The following is a 17,941-nucleotide window of genomic DNA, read 5'->3' on the forward strand; positions in this document are numbered from 1 at the left end:
GGAGAGGACTCGTCAGACTTGACAGTGACATGGCCTGCAGGACTATTGGCTTTCCTGTCTAAGGAGGAAATTGACACTGAGGGAGTTGGTGGTGTGGTTTGCAGGAGCTTGGTTACAAGAGGAAGGGATTTACTGGTCAGTGGACTGCGTCCGCTGTCATCCAAAGTTTTTGAACTTTTCACTGACTTCTGATGAATGCGGTCCAGGTGACGTATAAGGGAGGATGTTCCTAGGTGGTTAACATCCTTACCCCTACTTATTACAGCTTGACAAAGGCAACACACGGCTTGACACCAGTTGTCCGCATTTCTGTTGAAATAATTCCACACCAAAGAGGTTATTTTTATTTGTATTTTGACCAGGCATGTCAATGGCCATATTCGTCCCACGGACAACAGGTGTCTCCCCGGGTGCCTGACTTAAACAAACCACCTCACCATCAGAATCCTCCTTGTCAATTTCCTCCCCAGCGCCAGCAACACCCATATCCTCATCCTGGTGTACTTCAACAGTGACATCTTCAATTTGACTATCAGGAACTGGACTGCGGTGCTCCTTCCAGCACTTGCAGGGGGCGTGCAAATGGTGGAAGGCGCAACCTCTTCCCGTCCAGTGTTGGGAAGGTCAGGCATCGCAACCGACACAATTGGACTCTCCTTGGGGATTTGTGATTTAGAAGAACGCACATTTCTTTGCTGTGCTTTTGCCATCTTAACTCTCTTAAGTTTTCTAGCAGGAGGATGAGTGCTTCCATCCTCAGGTGAAGCTGAACCACTAGCCTTGAACATAGGCCAGGGCCTCAGCCGTTCCTTGCCACTCCGTGTCGTAAATGGCACATTGGCAAGTTTACGCTTCTCCTCAGACGATTTTGATTTAGATTTTCGGGTCATTTTACTGAGCTTTATTTTTTTTTATTTTACATGCTCTCTACTATGACATTGGGCATCGGCCTTGGCACACGACGTTGATGGCATTTCATCATCTCGGCCATGACTAGTGGCAGCAGCTTCAGCACGAGGTGGAAGTGGATCTTGATCTTTCCCTATTTTACCCTCCACATTTTTGTTCTCCATTTTTTAATGTGTGGAATTATATGCCAGTAATATATCAATAGCAATGGCCTACTACTATATATACTGCGCACAACTGAAATACACCACAGGTATGGATGGATAGTATACTTGACGACACAGGTAGGTAGAGCAGTGGCCTACTGTACCATACTGCTATATATTATATACTGGTGGTCAGCAAAATTATGCACTGTCCTCCTACTATATATACTGCGCAACACTTAAATGCACCACAGGTATGGATGGATAGTATACTTGATGACACAGAGGTAGGTAGAGCAGTGGCCTACTGTACCATACTGCTATATATTATATACTGGTGGTCAGCAAAATTATGCACTGTCCTCCTACTACTGCGTACAACAACTAAAATGCACCACAGGTATGGATGGATAGTATACTTGATGACACAGAGGTAGGTAAAGCAGTGGCCTACTGTACCGTACTGCTATATATTATATACTGGTGGTCAGCAAAATTATGCACTGTCCTCCTACTATATATACTTTGCAATACTTAAATGCACCACAGGTATGGATGGATAGTATACTTGACGACACAGAGGTAGGTAGAGCAGTGGCCTTCTGTACCATACTGCTATATAGTATATACTGGTGGTCAGCAAACTGTGCAAAACTGAAATGCACCACAGGTATGGATGGATAGTATACTTGACGACACAGAGGTAGGTACAGCAGTGGCCTACTGTACCGTACTGCTATATATTATATTCTGGTGGTCAGCAAACTGTGCAAAACTGAAATGCACCACAGGTATGGATGGATAGTATACTTGACGACACAGAGGTAGGTAGAGCAGTTGCCTACTGTACCGTACTGCTATATAGTATATACTGCTGGTCAGCAAACTATGCAAAACTGAAATGCACCACAGGTATGGATGGATAGTATACTTGACGACACAGAGGTAGGTAGAGCAGTGGCCTACTGTACCGTACTGCTATATAGTATATACTGGTGGACAGCAAACTGTGCAAAAGTGAAATGCACCCCAGGTATGGATGGATAGTATACTTGACGACACAGAGGTAGGTAGAGCAGTGGCCTACTGTACCGTACTGCTATATAGTTTATACTGGTGGTCAGCAAACTGTGCAAAACTGGAATGCACCACAGGTATGGATGGATAGTATACTTGACGACACAGAGGTAGGTAGAGCAGTGGCCTACTGTACCGTACTGCTGTATAGTATATACTGGTGGACAGAAAACTGTTCAAAAGTGAAATGCACCACAGGTATGGATGGATAGTATACTTGACGACACAGAGGTAGGTAGAGCAGTGGCCTACTGTACCGTACTGCTATATAGTATATACTGGTGGTCAGCAAACTGTGCAAAACTGAAATGCACCACAGGTATGGATGGATAGTATACTTGACGACACAGAGGTAGGTAGAGCAGTGGCCTACTGTACCGTACTGCTATATATTATATACTGGTGGACAGCAAACTGTGCCAAACTGAAATGCACCACAGGTATGGATGGATAGTATACTTGACGACACAGAGGTAGGTAGAGCAGTGGTCTACTGTACCGTACTGTTATATATTATATACTGGTGGTCAGCAAACTGTGCAAAACTGAAATGATCCACAGGTATGGATGGATAGTATACTTGATGACACAGAGGTAGGTAGAGCAGTGGCCTACTGTACCGTACTGCTATATATTATATACTGGTGGACAGCAAACTGTGCCAAACTGAAATGCACCACAGGTATGGATGGATAGTATACTTGACGACACAGAGGTAGGTAGAGCAGTGGACTACTGTACTGTACTGCTATATATTATATACTGGTGGTCAGCAAAATTATGCACTGTCCTCCTACTATATATACTGCGCAAAACTTAAATGCACCACAGGTATGGATGAATAGTATACTTGACGACACAGAGGTAGGTAGAGCAGTGGACTACTGTACCATACTGCTATATATTATATACTGGTGGTCAGCAAAATTATGCACTGTCCTCCTACTACTGCGCACAACAACTAAAATGCACCACAGGTATGGATGGATAGTATACTTGACGACACAGAGGTAGGTAGAGCAGTGGCCTACTGTACCATACTGCTATATATTATATACTGGTGGTCAGCAAAATTATGCACTGTCCTCCTACTATATATACTGCGCAAAACTTAAATGTACCACAGGTATGGATGGATAGTATACTTGACGGCACAGAGGTAGGTAGAGCAGTGGCCTACTGTACCGTACTGCTATATAGTTTATACTGGTGGTCGGCAAACTGTGCAAAACTGGAATGCACCACAGGTATGGATGGATAGTATACTTGACGACACAGAGGTAGGTAGAGCAGTGACCTACTGTACCGTACTGCTATATAGTATATACTGGTGGACAGAAAACTGTGCAAAAGTGAAATGCACCACAGGTATGGATGGATAGTATACTTGACGACACAGAGGTAGGTAGAGCAGTGGCCTACTGTACCGTACTGCTATATAGTATATACTGGTGGTCAGCAAACTGTGCCAAACTGAAATGCACCACAGGTATGGATGGATAGTATACTTGACGACACAGAGGTAGGTAGAGCAGTGGACTACTGTACTGTACTGCTATATATTATATACTGGTGGTCAGCAAAATTATGCACTGTCGTCCTACTATATATACTGCGCAAAACTTAAATGCACCACAGGTATGGATGAATAGTATACTTGACGACACAGAGGTAGGTAGAGCAGTGGACTACTGTACCATACTGCTATATATTATATACTGGTGGTCAGCAAAATTATGCACTGTCCTCCTACTACTGCGCACAACAACTAAAATGCACCACAGGTATGGATGGATAGTATACTTGACGACACAGAGGTAGGTAGAGCACTGGCCTACTGTACCATACTGCTATATATTATATACTGGTGGTCAGCAAAATTATGCACTGTCCTCCTACTATATATACTGCGCAAAACTTAAATGTACCACAGGTATGGATGGATAGTATACTTGACGACACAGAGGTAGGTAGAGCAGTGGACTACTGTACCGTACTGCTATATATTATATACTGGTGGTCAGCAAACTGTGCAAAACTGAAATGCACCACAGGTATGGATGGATAGTATACTTGACGACACAGAGGTAGGTAGAGCAGTGGCCTACTGTACCGTACAGCTATATATTAAATACTGGTGGTCAGCAAACTGTGCAAAACTGAAATGCACCACAGGTATGGATGGATAGTATACTTGACGACACAGAGGTAGGTAGAGCAGTCGACTACTGTACCGTACTGCTATATATTATATACTGGTGGTCAGCAAAATTATGCACTTTCCTCCTACTACTGCGCACAACAACTAAAATGCACCACAGGTATGGATGGATAGTATACTTGACGACACAGAGGTAGGTAGAGCAGTCGACTACTGTACCGTACTGCTATATAGTATATACTGCTGGTCAGCAAACTGTGCAAAACTGAAATGTACCACAGGTATGGATGGATAGTATACTTGACACAGAGGTAGGTAGAGCAGTGGCCTACTGTACCGTACTGCTATATATTATATACTGGTGGACAGCAAACTGTGCAAAAGTGGAATGCACCACAGGTATGGATGGATAGTATACTTGACGACACAGAGGTAGGTAGAGCAGTGGCCTACTGTACCGTACTGCTATATAGTATATACTGGTGGACAGAAAACTGTGCAAAAGTGAAATGCACCACAGGTATGGATGGATAGTATACTTGACGACACAGAGGTAGGTAGAGCAGTGGCCTACTGTACCGTACTACTATATATTATATACTGGTGGACAGCAAACTGTGCCAAACTGAAATGCACCACAGGTATGGATGGATAGTATACTTGACGACACAGAGGTAGGTAGAGCAGTGGTCTACTGTACCGTACTGTTATATATTATATACTGGTGGTCAGCAAACTGTGCAAAACTGAAATGATCCACAGGTATGGATGGATAGTATACTTGACGACACAGAGGTAGGTAGAGCAGTGGCCTACTGTACCGTACTGCTATATATTATATACTGGTGGACAGCAAACTGTGCCAAACTGAAATGCACCACAGGTATGGATGGATAGTATACTTGACGACACAGAGGTAGGTAGAGCAGTGGCCTACTGTACCATACTGCTATATATTATATACTGGTGGTCAGCAAAATTATGCACTGTCCTTCTACTATATATACTGCGCAAAACTTAAATGTACCACAGGTATGGATGGATAGTATACTTGACGACACAGAGGTAGGTAGAGCAGTGGCCTACTGTACCGTACTGCTATATAGTTTATACTGGTGGTCAGCAAACTGTGCAAAACTGGAATGCACCACAGGTATGGATGGATAGTATACTTGACGACACAGAGGTAGGTAGAGCAGTGGACTACTGTACCATACTGCTATATATTATATACTGGTGGTCAGCAAACTGTGCAAAACTGAAATGCACCACAGGTATGGATGGATAGTATACTTGACGACACAGAGGTAGGTAGAGCAGTTGCCTACTGTACCGTACTGCTATATAGTATATACTGCTGGTCAGCAAACTATGCAAAACTGAAATGCACCACAGGTATGGATGGATAGTATACTTGACGACACAGAGGTAGGTAGAGCAGTGGCCTACTGTACCGTACTGCTATATAGTATATACTGGTGGACAGAAAACTGTGCAAAAGTGAAATGCACCACAGGTATGGATGGATAGTATACTTGACGACACAGAGGTAGGTAGAGCAGTGGCCTACTGTACCGTACTGCTATATAGTATATACTGGTGGTCAGCAAACTGTGCCAAACTGAAATGCACCACAGGTATGGATGGATAGTATACTTGACGACACAGAGGTAGGTAGAGCAGTGGACTACTGTACTGTACTGCTATATATTATATACTGGTGGTCAGCAAAATTATGCACTGTCCTCCTACTATATATACTGCGCAAAACTTAAATGCACCACAGGTATGGATGAATAGTATACTTGACGACACAGAGGTAGGTAGAGCAGTGGACTACTGTACCATACTGCTATATATTATATACTGGTGGTCAGCAAAATTATGCACTGTCCTCCTACTACTGCGCACAACAACTAAAATGCACCACAGGTATGGATGGATAGTATACTTGACGACACAGAGGTAGGTAGAGCAGTGGCCTACTGTACCATACTGCTATATATTATATACTGGTGGTCAGCAAAATTATGCACTGTCCTCCTACTATATATACTGCGCAAAACTTAAATGTACCACAGGTATGGATGGATAGTATACTTGACGACACAGAGGTAGGTAGAGCAGTGGACTACTGTACCGTACTGCTATATATTATATACTGGTGGTCAGCAAAATTATGCACTTTCCTCCTACTACTGCGCACAACAACTAAAATGCACCACAGGTATGGATGGATAGTATACTTGACGACACAGAGGTAGGTAGAGCAGTCGACTACTGTACCGTACTGCTATATAGTATATACTGGTGGACAGCAAACTGTGCAAAAGTGAAATGCACCCCAGGTATGGATGGATAGTATACTTGACGACACAGAGGTAGGTAGAGCAGTGGCCTACTGTACCGTACTGCTATATAGTTTATACTGGTGGTCAGCAAACTGTGCAAAACTGGAATGCACCACAGGTATGGATGGATAGTATACTTGACGACACAGAGGTAGGTAGAGCAGTGGCCTACTGTACCGTACTGCTATATAGTATATACTGGTGGACAGCAAACTGTGCAAAAGTGGAATGCACCACAGGTATGGATGGATAGTATACTTGACGACACAGAGGTAGGTAGAGCAGTGGCCTACTGTACCGTACTGCTATATAGTATATACTGGTGGACAGAAAACTGTGCAAAAGTGAAATGCACCACAGGTATGGATGGATAGTATACTTGACGACACAGAGGTAGGTAGAGCAGTGGCCTACTGTACCGTACTGCTATATATTATATACTGGTGGACAGCAAACTGTGCCAAACTGAAATGCACCACAGGTATGGATGGATAGTATACTTGACGACACAGAGGTAGGTAGAGCAGTGGACTACTGTACTGTACTGCTATATATTATATACTGGTGGTCAGCAAAATTATGCACTGTCCTCCTACTATATATACTGCGCAAAACTTAAATGCACCACAGGTATGGATGAATAGTATACTTGACGACACAGAGGTAGGTAGAGCAGTGGACTACTGTACCATACTGCTATATATTATATACTGGTGGTCAGCAAAATTATGCACTGTCCTCCTACTACTGCGCACAACAACTAAAATGCACCACAGGTATGGATGGATAGTATACTTGACGACACAGAGGTAGGTAGAGCAGTGGCCTACTGTACCATACTGCTATATATTATATACTGGTGGTCAGCAAAATTATGCACTGTCCTCCTACTATATATACTGCGCAAAACTTAAATGTACCACAGGTATGGATGGATAGTATACTTGACGACACAGAGGTAGGTAGAGCAGTGGCCTACTGTACCGTACTGCTATATAGTTTATACTGGTGGTCAGCAAACTGTGCAAAACTGGAATGCACCACAGGTATGGATGGATAGTATACTTGACGACACAGAGGTAGGTAGAGCAGTGGCCTACTGTACCGTACTGCTATATAGTATATACTGGTGGACAGAAAACTGTGCAAAAGTGAAATGCACCACAGGTATGGATGGATAGTATACTTGACGACACAGAGGTAGGTAGAGCAGTGGCCTACTGTACCGTACTGCTATATAGTATATACTGGTGGTCAGCAAACTGTGCCAAACTGAAATGCACCACAGGTATGGATGGATAGTATACTTGACGACACAGAGGTAGGTAGAGCAGTGGACTACTGTACTGTACTGCTATATATTATATACTGGTGGTCAGCAAAATTATGCACTGTCCTCCTACTATATAAACTGCGCAAAACTTAAATGCACCACAGGTATGGATGAATAGTATACTTGACGACACAGAGGTAGGTAGAGCAGTGGACTACTGTACCATACTGCTATATATTATATACTGGTGGTCAGCAAAATTATGCACTGTCCTCCTACTACTGCGCACAACAACTAAAATGCACCACAGGTATGGATGGATAGTATACTTGACGACACAGAGGTAGGTAGAGCAGTGGCCTACTGTACCATACTGCTATATATTATATACTGGTGGTCAGCAAAATTATGCACTGTCCTCCTACTATATATACTGCGCAAAACTTAAATGTACCACAGGTATGGATGGATAGTATACTTGACGACACAGAGGTAGGTAGAGCAGTGGCCTACTGTACCGTACTGCTATATATTATATACTGGTGGTCAGCAAAATTATGCACTGTCCTCCTACTATATATACTGCGCAAAACTTAAATGTACCACAGGTATGGATGGATAGTATACTTGACGACACAGAGGTAGGTAGAGCAGTGGACTACTGTACCATACTGCTATATATTATATACTGGTGGTCAGCAAAATTATGCACTTTCCTCCTACTACTGCGCACAACAACTAAAATGCACCACAGGTATGGATGGATAGTATACTTGACGACACAGAGGTAGGTAGAGCAGTCGACTACTGTACCGTACTGCTATATAGTATATACTGCTGGTCAGCAAACTGTGCAAAACTGAAATGCACCACAGGTATGGATGGATAGTATACTTGACGACACAGAGGTAGGTAGAGCAGTGGCCTACTGTACCGTACTGCTATATAGTATATACTGGTGGACAGCAAACTGTGCAAAAGTGAAATGCACCCCAGGTATGGATGGATAGTATACTTGACGACACAGAGGTAGGTAGAGCAGTGGCCTACTGTACCGTACTGCTATATAGTATATACTGGTGGACAGAAAACTGTGCAAAAGTGAAATGCACCACAGGTATGGATGGATAGTATACTTGACGACACAGAGGTAGGTAGAGCAGTGGCCTACTGTACCGTACTGCTATATAGTATATACTGGTGGTCAGCAAACTGTGCAAAACTGAAATGCACCACAGGTATGGATGGATAGTATACTTGACGACACAGAGGTAGGTAGAGCAGTGGCCTACTGTACCGTACTGCTATATATTATATACTGGTGGACAGCAAACTGTGCCAAACTGAAATGCACCACAGGTATGGATGGATAGTATACTTGACGACACAGAGGTAGGTAGAGCAGTGGACTACTGTACTGTACTGCTATATATTATATACTGGTGGTCAGCAAAATTATGCACTGTCCTCCTACTATATATACTGCGCAAAACTTAAATGCACCACAGGTATGGATGAATAGTATACTTGACGACACAGAGGTAGGTAGAGCAGTGGACTACTGTACCATACTGCTATATATTATATACTGGTGGTCAGCAAAATTATGCACTGTCCTCCTACTACTGCGCACAACAACTAAAATGCACCACAGGTATGGATGGATAGTATACTTGACGATACAGAGGTAGGTAGAGCAGTGGCCTACTGTACCATACTGCTATATATTATATACTGGTGGTCAGCAAAATTATGCACTGTCCTCCTACTATATATACTGCGCAAAACTTAAATGTACCACAGGTATGGATGGATAGTATACTTGACAACACAGAGGTAGGTAGAGCAGTGGACTACTGTACCGTACTGCTATATATTATATACTGGTGGTCAGCAAACTGTGCAAAACTGAAATGCACCACAGGTATGGATGGATAGTATACTTGACGACACAGAGGTAGGTAGAGCAGTGGACTACTGTACCGTACTGCTATATATATATATTATATACTGGTGGTCAGCAAAATTCTGCACTGTCCTCCTACTATATACTACAATGCAGCATAGATATGGAGCGTTTTTCAGGCAGAGATCGTATAATACTGGTGGTCACTGGTCACTGGTCAGCAAAACTCTGCACTGTCCTCCTACTATATAATACTGCTGGTCCCCAGTCCCCACAATAAAGCAATTAGCACACTGAGCACAGATATTTGCAGCACACTGAGCACAGTCAGATATGGAGCGTTTTTCAGGCAGAGAACGTAGATATTTGCACTTGCAGCACACTGAGCACAGATATTTGCAGCACACTGAGCACAGAAATTTGCAGCACAATTTGCAGCCCACTGAACATAGAAACTGAGAGGACGCCAGCCACATCCTCTCACGATCATCTCCAATGCACGAGTGAAAAATGGCGGCGACGCGCGGCTCCTTATATAGGATACGAATCTCGCGAGAATCCGACCGCGGGATGATGACGTTCGGGCGCGCTCGGGTTAACCGAGCAAGGCGGGAGGATCCGAGTCTGCCTCGGACCCGTGTAAAATGGGTGAAGTTCTCATCACTATAATAAACAGGGTGTGACTTGTAAGGTGCAGGGACCAGTGAGGAAGTCGCCCACTGAAAAGACAGCGACAGCTCTCAATTAACTTAATTCACTGGTGTCACAGAATGGGAGGAGAGGTGCCCCCTTCAGAGCAGGAGCCCGGCGGCAGATGACTCCGTTGCCTCCCAGAGTTCTGCCTCTGTGTATGTGTGTGTGTGTATTTCCATTATGTATTACTATTCAGATTTATACTTAGTTTCAGTTTCTCCTGTCACTGAATGTACGTTGTATGTTTTCTTATGTTTGGTCCGTCTACATACAGTATATTCAGATGTAATGGGGCAGTAGAAAAATGGTTTTATTGAAAGCTATAAAATAAATCAAAGCCTAAAAATAATATCAAAACCTAATAACTCTGGATTGTCATAAATATAGTAATCAGGATTAAAACAAATGTTATTACAACAAAAACCTGGTTTAAACCCAAAATATCTGGTCAATGTTTTTTTTCCAACCCTAGTCCTGTATGTCTGAGTTGGAGCCAGTCTGGTGTCCCGTGTCTGTCCCATAGACAATGTGTTATTATCCGGGAAGGTGGAAACACTTAGAGGTTTTTGTTTTTTTAAATGATCATTTTAATTTAAGATTCACTTATAGATTTTATCACAATTTAGTTAATAATCTCACTTTATCCCTGGGGGACAACGCCATAGTGAGCGATAACCAATAACTTTTGACACTATACTAGCGGACACTACAGACTAGGGCGGCCAATCTGATAGAACAGGACACAATTGTTACAATGAAGAACCTTTTAAAATTTAAGCAAAAAATGTTTCAGAACTTTGGGGGTAATTCAGATCTGATCGCTCGCTAGCTATTTTTTTGCAGCGCTGCGATCAGATAGTCGCCGCCTATGGGGGAGTGTATTTTCACTTTGCAAGTGTGCGATCGCATGTGCAGCCGAGCGGTACAAAAACATTTTGTGCAGTTTCTGAGTAGCCCAGAACTTACTCAGCCGCTGCGATCACTTCAGCCTGTCAGGTCCCGGAATTGACATCAGACACCCGCCCTGCAAACGCCTGGACACGCCTGCGTTTTTCCAACCACTCCCAGAAAACAGTCAGTTGCCGCCCACAAACGCCCTCTTCCTGTCAGTCTCCTTGCGATCGGCTGTGCGAATGGATTCTTCGTAAAACCCATCGCTCAGCAACGATCCGCTTTGTACCAGTGCGACGCGCCTGCGCATTGCGGTGTATACGCATGCACAGTTCTGACCTGATCGTAGCGCAGCAAAAAAACCTAGCGTGCGATCAGGTCGGAATTAGGCCCTTTACAGAACGCGGTTATACGGCAAAAACTCTACAAGCCGTGTGTCAAGAACTATATATACACAGGTCGCTCTACCCTCTTTACACCTAGTAAAAATACGCTGTAGGACAACCCTAATATTCAGCTGAATGGAAGTATAGCAGAAAGCAATACAACGCTGTGTACTGCTCTAGAAGAAGCTCCATACTGCACCAGACGTATTATATTCCGTTATACACACCCATAGAGTTATCTTTAAGAAAAACATGAAGATGAAGAATATATTAGCACCGAGTATACTGAAAACCAAAAATAAAACAGATCCCAAATACAGTATGTTAGTGGTAGTACGCCATTTCTATCTGCAACTGGATGCTATGAATGTCGCGATGGGAGGGGCGGGATGTACTGAAGGGAAAATGCGATAAAACCCCCGTTTTCGGGGTTTTATTGCATTTTCGTATGTACTATCACCTGACCGCCGCGTTTTCGTCGATGAGGGTATCGCCATCTCTGGATGGCGATACCCTATAGAAGCCTATGGGCTTCCTTTCGCCGGCTGCCGCAACCCGCCGCAGAAGCTGACCCCCACTGCAGACGCCGACCCCCTCCCCCCCCGGCATACCTTCCTCCAGGAAACCTGGACTCGGAAGGTAATCTCCTCCCCCTAGCAACGCAGCCGGACGTAATTCCAGCTGCAGGGGGGGAGGAGGAGGCGCCGGGGGCAGCCTGCTGCTGCTTCCTGGCGTGCGGGCAGTGTGGAGACCCGCGGCAGACCACCTCACAGGTATATAGGGGGCGGGGGGGCCTCCGTCACCGCATTGCGATGTTGATTGCATATGTTAGTACATATGCGATCAAAATCGATGCAATGCGCGGTGATGTATGTTGATATATCCCCCCCGAGATGTATTACCTGTCAGCTGACAAATGCCTGTATATTACATCACATGCTAGCAACCAAATAATGACAACGGTTCACTGTAACACTACTTATTGTATGTATGTGTCTGTATGTATGTATGTATGTATGTCTGTATGTATGTATATCTGTATGTCTGTATGTATGTATATATGTATGTGTGTATGTATGTATGTATGTATGTATGTGTGTGTATGTATGTATATCTGTATGTATGTATGTCTGTCTGTCTGTATGTATGTCTGTATATATGTATATCTGTATGTATGTATGTATGTCTGTATGTATGTATATCTGTATGTATGTATGTCTGTATATGTCTGTCTGTATGTATGTATCTATATCTGTATGTCTGTATGTATGTATATATGTATGTGTGTATGTATGTATGTATGTCGGTATATGTCTGTATGTATGTATATCTGTATGTCTGTATGTATGTATATGTATGTATGTATGTATGTGTGTATGTATGTATGTATGTATGTATGTGTGTGTATGTATATATGTATGTATGCATGTATGTATGTATGTGCGTATGTCTGTATGTGTGTACATCTGTATGTATGTATGCATGTATGTATGTATGTATGTATGTGTGTGTATGTATGTATGTATGTATGTGTGTACATCTGTATGTATGTATGTATGTATGTATGTGTGTATGTATGCATGTATGTGTGTATGTATATATATATATATATATATATATATGTGTATGCATGTATGTATGCATGTATGTGTGTTTGTATGTATGTATATCTGTATGTCTGTATGTATATATGTATGTATGTGCGTATGTCTGTATGTATGTATGTATGTGCATATGTCTGTATGTATGCATGTATGTGCGTATGTCTGTATGTATGTATATATATATATATATATATATATATATATATATGTATGCATGTATGTATGAATTTGTGTATGTCTGTATGTATGTATATATATATATATATATATATATATATGTGTATGCATGTATGTATGTATGTATGTATGTGTCTGTATGCATGTATGTATGTGTATGTATGTATGTATGTATACATGTATGTGTGTGTATGTATGTGTGTATGTATGTATGTATGTATACGTGTATGTGTGTGTGTATGTATGTATGTATGTATGTATGTATGTGTGTATGCATGCATGTATGTGTGTGTGTATGTATGTATGTATATATATATGTATGTATGTATGTATGTATGTCTGTCTGTCTGTATGGATTAATATTAAAACAAAATGATATTTGCGGAATGTGATAGACATAGGTTCTCATTCGGACCTGATCGTACGTTTGCCGTTTTTCGCAGCGTGGCGATCAGGTCTAAAGTGCGCCTGTGCATGGGTCACAATGCGCAGGCGTGTCGCTCTCTGGTGACAGTCGTCATCGGGGAGCGGCGGATTTAACGAAGAAAGCGATCGCACCGGCGATCGCAAGAAGATTGACAGGAAGAGGCCGCTCGTGGGTGTCAGCTGACTGTTTTCAGGGAGTGTCCGCGCGAACGCAGGTGTGCCCGGCCGTTTCCAGGGAGGATCCTGACGTTAGCTCCGCCCTGGTTCATCGCAGCGGGTGAGTAAGTCCTGAGCTCTGCACAAGCGTTTGCAGCCCTGCGCAGTGAATCCCCCCTCCCCTGTAGCCAGCGACTACCTGATCGCAGCAGTGCTAAAAATAGCCGGCGAACGATCAGGTCGCGATGAAACATCAGGAGAGAAAAACACAAGATTTTCACCATTTTTTTCCGATGTTTCACCAATATTTTTTATTTTACAGGGAATAAATTAGATCTCGCATAAAAAACACTTTTTTCATGTAAATACACACAGGATGAGTGCACCCAGGGCGTTTTCCCTGCCGCAGCCCCTAAAAACCGGCACTTATCTGGGATCTAGCTTCGCCTGCCTGAGGAAAGTAAAACACAATTCCCGATAAGCTGCGGCTGGTTCCGGCTTATTGGGGCTAATAGGACAGCCCATGGCGAAGCAATTACCCGCTGTCATTTGTCGCTGGTAATTGGCTGCCGCCCATAGTGTAGTGGTTAGGTCCTTAACAATATACAAACCTGGTCAGGATATTAATATATTCCTAAGGCAGAGTAATATAAAGATGTGATATATAGCAAGATGCATATTGTAACAAAGGAGATGTACTGTATATTGTAGTATGGGGGCTGTACTGTATATTGTAGCAGGGGGGCTGTACTGTATATTGTAGCGGGGGACTGTACTGTATATTGTAGCGGGGGACTGTACTGTATATTGTAGCAGGGGACTGTACTGTATATTGTAGCATGGGGACTGTACTGTATATTGTAGCTGGGTACTGTACTGTATATTTTAGCATGGGTACTGTACTGTATATTGTAGCATGAGGCTGTACTGTATATTGTAGCTGGGGACTGTACTGTATATTTTAGCATGGGTACTGTACTGTGTATTGTAGCATGAGGCTGTACTGTATATTGTAGCAAGGGGACTGTACTGTATATTGTAGCGGGGGGCTGTACTGTATATTGTAGCATGGTGTGTACTGTATATTGTAGTATGGGGGCTGTACTGTATATTGTAGCAGGGGGGCTGTACTGTATATTGTAGCATGGGGACTGTACTGTATATTGTAGCGGGGGACTGTACTGTATATTGTAGCGGGGGACTGTACTGTATATTGTAGCGGGGGACTGTACTGTATATTGTAGCATGGGGACTGTACTGTATATTGTAGCTGGGGACTGTACTGTATATTTTAGCATGGGTACTGTACTGTATATTGTAGCATGAGGCTGTACTGTATATTGTAGCTGGGGACTGTACTGTATATTTTAGCATGGGTACTGTACTGTGTATTGTAGCATGAGGCTGTACTGTATATTGTAGCAAGGGGACTGTACTGTATATTGTAGCGGGGGGCTGTACTGTATATTGTAGCATGGTGTGTACTGTATATTGTAGTATGGGGGCTGTACTGTATATTGTAGCAGGGGGGCTGTACTGTATATTGTAGCATGGGGACTGTACTGTATATTGTAGCGGGGGACTGTACTGTATATTGTAGCGGGGGACTGTACTGTATATTGTAGCGGGGGACTGTACTGTATATTGTAGCATGGGGACTGTACTGTATATTGTAGCTGGGGACTGTACTGTATATTTTAGCATGGGTACTGTACTGTATATTGTAGCATGAGGCTGTACTGTATATTGTAGCAAGGGGACTGTACTGTATATTGTAGCGGGGGGCTGTACTGTATATTGTAGCATGGTGTGTACTGTATATTGTAGTATGGGGGCTGTACTGTATATTGTAGCAGGGGGCTGTACTGTATATTGTAGCATGGGGACTGTACTGTATATTGTAGCGGGGGACTGTACTGTATATTGTAGCGGGGACTGTACTGTATATTGTAGCATGGGGACTGTACTGTATATTGTAGCTGGGGACTGTACTGTATATTTTAGCATGGGTACTGTACTGTATATTGTAGCATGAGGCTGTACTGTATATTGTAGCTGGGGACTGTACTGTATATTTTAGCATGGGTACTGTACTGTATATTGTAGCATGAGGCTGTACTGTATATTGTAGCGGGGGACTGTACTGTATATTGTAGCATGGGTACTGTACTGTATATTGTAGCATGGGTACTGTACTGTATATTGTAGCATGGGGCTGTACTGTATATTGTAGCAGTGGGGCTGTACTGTATATTGTAGCATGGGCTGTACTGTATATTGTAGCATGGGTACTGTACTGTATATTGTAGCAGGGGGGCTGTACTGTATATTGTAGCATGGGCTGTACTTATATTGTAGCAGGGGGACTGTACTGTATATTGTAGCATGGGGGCTGTACTGTAAATTGTAGCATATGGCTGTACTGTACATCTCTCATGTATGGCTGTACTGATACTTAGATCACACTTGTGGCATTAGTACAGGGGATCAGACTATGAGAAAGGATTAAATACTGTTTGAGCTTTAACCTGAACATTTTCTCTGGGACGGGCCCCCTGGGGGCCGCTGTAAGTATGTTCTCATATTAATCTCTCTGACGCTCAGGAATGTGACAGATTAAGAAAATAAATATATAAATGAAGCGCTGCCCGACTCAATTCCTTGCTTTTAAAACATTTATTACATACATTACATACAACATTAATTATACCACTCGGCCGGTGATTATTTATAAAATACAATTATATATTTAAACTATCAATTGCAGTGTATCTTTGTTATTATTGCGCTAAATAGTCAATTTATTACTGTGCACAAAGTTAGTCCAACATGAAGCGCATCAATAATTAGTTAGTAGATGTTATTTAAGTCCATTTATCCAACATGACCATATTAGATTGTATACACCATCATTTATGTAGATGTTAGTATATTTAGTTTGCAAACTCACAACTGATGCTTATAGAACTTAAAGTCCATGTGCAGATTATACTTGCATGGCCACGTAATAATAGAAAATGATCCACTCCACAGCGTGTAGCACTCCGGTATATGGCTATTAGTATATTCAGGTGACGTCTCACCTCTTTCATAAGCCTCCGGTTCTCACGCTCCCTGGACAGTGGTAGCTGATCGTTCACCGATCACAGGTGGCACTCCTCGTCCTTTACGCGTTTCTCCGCCTTTAGAGCATCAGCGGCTTCCTTCTGAGTGACCTCTGTGAATAAAGCTGCAGCCCTAAACTCTATACAGCTGTGGGATCGTTTATTGTCAGCGCCTGAGAAACCTAGTTATTTCTATAAGCATGTGACAGATTACACTGTTCCACCAATAATAACAATTGCAGTTGGATTTTCTGGGTGCACTAAGGGCCTGATTCTGAGTTGTGATTTATGATTCTGAGTTTATGGGTCGGAGTGTTTCTGAGTCCGGTCTCGGGTCTTCCCACCAAGTGCAGATCCATAAATGATGTGAAACACCATTTCCCAGAGGCGGATATTGGGGGTAATTTCTAGTTGATCGCTAGCTGCCGTTGTTCGCAGCGCAGCGATCAGGCTAAAAATCGGCATTTCTGCGTATGCCCCGCAATGCGCACGCACGTCGTACGGGTACAAAGTCTTTTGTGGTTTTGCACAGGTTCTAGCGAAGCTGTCAGTCGCACGGCACAATGCAGGAAGATTGACATGAAGTGGGCGTTTCTGGGTGGTAACTGACCGTTTTTAGGAAGTGCTTAGATAAACACAGGCATGTCGGGGAAAACGCAGGCGTGGCTGTGCAAACGCTGG

The sequence above is a fragment of the Pseudophryne corroboree genome, chromosome 1 (genome assembly GCF_028390025.1).
Source record: "Pseudophryne corroboree isolate aPseCor3 chromosome 1, aPseCor3.hap2, whole genome shotgun sequence".
Taxonomy (NCBI): domain Eukaryota; kingdom Metazoa; phylum Chordata; class Amphibia; order Anura; family Myobatrachidae; genus Pseudophryne; species Pseudophryne corroboree.